The sequence below is a fragment of the Echinops telfairi genome, unplaced genomic scaffold, assembly GCF_000313985.2.
Source record: "Echinops telfairi isolate 266 unplaced genomic scaffold, ASM31398v2 ScPeMD7_3533;HRSCAF=4204_0, whole genome shotgun sequence".
Lineage (NCBI taxonomy): Eukaryota > Metazoa > Chordata > Mammalia > Afrosoricida > Tenrecidae > Echinops > Echinops telfairi.
Genome location: NW_022107431.1, coordinates 15159249 through 15164543, shown reverse-complemented (window position 1 = coordinate 15164543; position 5295 = coordinate 15159249). Strand labels below are relative to the sequence as shown.

General features: G+C 42.4%; 1 pseudogene; it reads left to right on the top strand.

Annotated features, from left to right (window-relative positions):
- The first annotated feature begins 3067 nt into the window (after positions 1-3067).
- On the top strand, positions 3068-3660 carry LOC101650014 (annotated as a pseudogene).
- The last annotated feature ends 1635 nt before the right edge of the window (positions 3661-5295 follow it).

Sequence of the window (5295 nt, the reverse complement as noted above, 5' to 3'; positions counted from 1 at the left end):
CAGCAGACGGGTTGTGTCATCTGCATACTGCATGTTGTTAATAAGGCTTCCTCCAATCCTGATGCCACACTCTTCTTCATAGAACAGGGCTCCTCTGATGATTTGCTCAGCATGTAGACTGAACAAGTATGGTGAGCGGATATAACCCCCAGACACCCCTTTCCTGATTTGAGACCATGTAGTATTCCTTGTTTTGTCACACAACTGCCTCTTGATCCATGTACAAGTTATAACTGAGCACAATAAAGTGTTCTGGAATTCCCTTTCTTCTCAAGGTTATCCATAGTTTGTTGTGATCAACACAGTCAAATGCCTTTGCACAGTCAATGAAACACAAGTAAACATCTTTCTGGTATTCTCTGCTTTCAGCCAAGATCCACCTGACATCAGCAATGACATCCCTTAATCCACATCATCTTCTGAATACGGCCTGAACTTCTGACAGTTCCCTATCAATGCGCTGCTATTAGCGTTGTTGGATGATCTTAAGTAACATTTTACTTGTGTGCCATGTCAACGATATTGTTCTATAATTTGAACATTCTGTTGGGACTTTTTTTTGGAATGGGTGCAAATATGGGTCTCTTCCAGTCAGTTGGCCAGGTAGCTGTCTTCCAAATTTCCTGGCCTAGAGAAATGAGTGCTTCCAGTGCTTCTTCCGTTTTCTGAACCATTCCAATGGGTATTCCGTCAATTCCTGGAGCCTGTTTTTGGCTAATGCCTTCAGTGCAGCTTGAACTTCTTCCTTCAGCACCATGGGTTCTTGTTCAAATGCCACCTCCTGAAATGGTGGACTGTCCACTAGTTCTTTCTGGTACAGTGACTCTGTGTATTCTTTCCATCTTCTTTTGATGCTTCCTGAATCATTCAATGCTTTGCCTATAGAATCTTTCAAGATTGAAATTCGAGGCTTGGATTCTTTTTTTCTTGAGTTCTTTCAGTTTCAAGATATGCTGAACGTGTTCTTCCATTTTATTTTATTTTTTATTTCTAGGTCTTCGCTCATTTCATTATATTTGTCTTTGTCTTCTCTAGCTGCCTTTTGAAATACTCTGTTTGGCTCCTTGACTTCATCTCATTTTTTTAATTTGCTGTACTTACTCTATGATTAATAGCAAGTTTCAGAGTCTCTCCTGATATCCAGTTTGATCTGTTCTTTCTTTCCTGTCTTTTTAATGACCTTTTGGTTTCTTCAGGAACGATGGCCTTGATGCCCCCTCACAGCTCATCGGGTCTCCTCTCATTAGTGTTTAATACAGCAAATATGTTCTGGAGATGTTCCTGAAATTCAGGTGAGATAGACTCAAGGTCGTATTTTGGCTCCTGTGGATTAGTTTTATTGTGTTCAGTTTTACCCTGATCTTACATATGAGCAATTAGTGGTCTGTTCCAGTCATCTTCTGGCCTTGTCTTAGTTGGTGATAGTGAGTTTCTCCTGCTGTCTTCTCACAGATGTAGTCAATTTGGCTACTGTGCATTCTATCTGAGGAAGTCCATGTGGATAGTCACTTTTTGTGTTGAAAAAAGGTATTTGTTCTGAACAAGTTTTCTCCGGCTTCATTTCTATCACTAATTCTATATTTCCCAACTATAGCTTCTTCCTCTTTATTTCCAACTTTTTCATTGCAAAAACTATGAATTCATCTTGATTGCATGTTAAATCAATTTCCAACTGAAGTCATCAGTGGGATTCTTCAATTTCTTCATCGCTAGCTTTTGTTGGTGGTGCACAAATTCGAGTAATAGTTGTGTTGACTGGATTTCCTCGAAGACAGAGCGATATAATCCCGTCATGGAAACATGGTACTTCATGAGGGATTTTGCAATGTCCTTTTGGACAATGAATGCCCCATTTTCCTCTTGATTGTGCTATTCCTGGCATAGCAAACCATATGCTTCTCTGATTTAAAATGGCCAATACTGGTCCATGTAAGCTCACTGATGCCTAGGATATTGATCTCATGTGTCCAATTCATTTTTGGTCACTTCCAATTTTTCCTACATTCATCCTTCATACATTCCAAGTTCAAATCATTAGAAGATTGTTACAGTTGAATCCTTTACCTTGAGTCAGACCTCAAAGTCTCCACTCCCACAGGCTCTACTGGATTCACATCACATGGTCCATTCTGCTCCAAGAAACCATCTCTTCTTCAGTCATTCCTCCTCGGTCCACTTGCTGTGGCCACTCCGTAATTAACAGCAAGTGTCAGGGTCTTTTTTGGTATCCAGTTTGGCCTTTCCTGTCTTTTCAATGACCCTTTGCTTTTTTTATGAATGATGTTCGCGATGTCCTCCGGCAGCTCATCAGATCTTCTGTCATCAGTGCAGCAAAGCTGTTCATGAGATGTTCCCAAAATTTGGGTGGGATCGCCTTAAGGTTGTATTTTAGCTCTTGGAGACTTGTTTTTATTTTCTTCGGCTTTACTCTGAACTTACATATGAGCAATTGATGGTCTGTTCCACAGTCAGCTTCTGGTCTGGTTTTAACTGTTGATATGGAGCTTCTCCATAATGTCTTCCCACGGGTGTAGTCCATTTGATTTCTGTGTATTCCATCTGGGGAAATTCATGTGTACAGTCAGTCACCTTTTGAATGGTTGAAAAGAGATAGTAGCTATGAACAAGTCTTTGGTCGTACAAAATTCTATCATGTGATCTCCAGCTTCGTTTCTATCAAGAAGGCCATATTTTCTAAATACTGCAGAGTTGATCATAATGACGTGGGTAGAGTAAAGCCTACAGAGTTAAGAAAAGCTGCAAACATCGACTGATAATTAGACCTTGAAATTCTTGAAGTATGACTCTAGGTAAGTTGGAAATTGTTAAAAATAAAATGGAGTGCATAAACATAGCTATTCTAAGAATGAGTGCTAACCTTGCTCAGAGGTCGGTTCCGTGGATCTGTCTGTGTCTGGCTCCATAGTGTCTGCACAGAACAGAACGGGGACTCCCTTCTCCAACCTTCAACCACTCTCTAATTTCCTTTACAGGTGTAACCTCTGGGACCGCCTTCTTGGCCATCCCTTCTGACTGGAACCAGCTAACTGTTGTACTTCGACCGATCATGAGCTGTCGGGTACATCGGAATGGTTTCGCCGAAGCTGAGGCTTGTCGACCATCTGGTCAACCTACTTCTGCGGGCCTCTCACACCTACCTCACTCTGGGCTTCTTTTTCGACCACGACAAGGTGGCCTTGGAGGGTGGGGGGCACTTCTTCCATGAGCTGGTGAAGGAGAAGTGCGAGGAGGCCGAGCATCTCTTGAAGCAGCACAACCAAGCCGTCCCAAGACGCGTGGGACAGAACCCTGGATGCCATGGAAGCTGCCCTGGCCCTGAAGAAGAGCCTCAACCAGATCCTTCCTGACCTGCATGCATGGGGTCTACCCACACAGACCCCATCTATGTGACTTTCTGGAGAACCACTTCCTGGACGAGGAGATGAAACTCCTCAAGAAGATGGGAGACCACCTCACCAACCTCTGCAGGCTGGCCAGCCCCCAGGCCGGCTGGGCGAGTATCTCTTCAAGAGGTTCACCCTCAAGCACGACCAGGAGCCTGTGGTGCCCATCCACCTGCGAGGGGCCCTCTTGCTCCCGCTGCCGGCCTTAGCTCCTCTCCTTGAACCTGTCCCTCCAGCTGCATCGCCACCGCCCTGAAGTCCCTGTCCCAAGTCATGGACCAAATGGACACAACAAAACCTCCTTTGTGGCAAAAAGACCAAAAAAAGAATTAGTGAGTTTTGTCCATTTCGAATAAGGCAGTCATATGGTTCCATATGCTGGGAACAGTAGATGCATAGAGAATGGTATGATAGTCATAATGAAGTATAATGCTCTCTAGGATAGAATACGATCGATCTGTAACCAAGGAAGTCCAGTCAATATACCTATTATTCAAATTTATACACCAACCACTAAAGCAAATGATGCGGAAACTGAAGAATGCCGCCAATGTTTTCCATCTGAAATTAACCACACATGCCATCAAGATGCATTGGTAGGTATTGGTGACTGGAGTGCAAAAGTTGGAAACAAAATGGAAGGACCAGTAGTTGGAAAACGTGGCCTTGGCCACAGAAACGAAGCTGGTAATGGCCTGATAGAATTTTACCAAACTAGTAGCTCCTTCACAGCAGATACCTTTTCCCAACACCACAAAAGGAACTATACACATGGACTTCTCCAGAGGGTACACACAGAACACGCACATAAACACCCAAAACATAAGCCAACAAAACGCACGCATGCTGGACAGCCACAAGATTCTCCTGGCATACGCACAGCAGTAGAATGGCTTTTTTCAGGCGTCTGCAGATGCATGGGGCAGCTGTGATCTCAACCACACGCCTGGGAGTCAGCTGGGTATTGGATGACTTAGGCTGGCCTTGATTAAGTATTGAAGTTGCAGGCCTGGACATCCCAGGTTGGAAGGGAAGGGCATCAACTCCCCAGTGGTGCCTCCTGGTGGCTCTGGCCAAGGCACGAAGGCAAGATGAGCCACGGAAGTGCAGGTCAAAGCTCTTTGCGTCACATTCTACCTGCTGAAGCAAATCACATGGGGGATTCTTCCTGTTATTGTGCCAGTCAGTCAAGTCTGATGGAGCGAATAGAAGTGCCTATTAAAAAACAAATTAACAGTGCATTTTTCTCTAATTATCATTTCATTTAAAAAGCATTTGTCATTTTCATTTGCTGAAATCAGAATCCAAAAAATCTATATATTGCAATAACAACAACAAAAGCTATTTCATATAAGAGCACTAAGTCAGATAAATGCTAAGTCCTAATGGCAAGTAAAGAGAATGCCTAGGCTATTTGTTGTTTAGATGAAAGACAGGCTCTCTGATAATTTAACTCTATGAAGTTCCTTTCTGCCTTTATATTTGTGCCTTTAGATCAAATACAGTTCATCAGTTAAAATTTTTTGCAAGGGATACAAGTGGATAAAATCCTAATTTCACAAAAAAGAGACACACCCAAAGGGAAAAAAAACTTTAGTTTTGTTGTCTTTTTTTTAATAATATTTTTTCTCTTTTTCTTGGTGATTCATTTATTTCTAAAAATAAAAGTATGCATTCTTACTTTGCTGAGATTTCAAATTAAACCACCACTCTGACTCACCACTCAACCCTAAGATAGGCAATTTTGGTAAGATCACTTGCAAAGTAATAAACCTACATACTTCTTATCTGCCTCTCACAAAAACTAATGAGTGCTGACCTGCTAATGAAATGTCATTTATATAACAACCCTAAGTCTCTTATCAGTGATCAACAACCAATGGTACTGAGG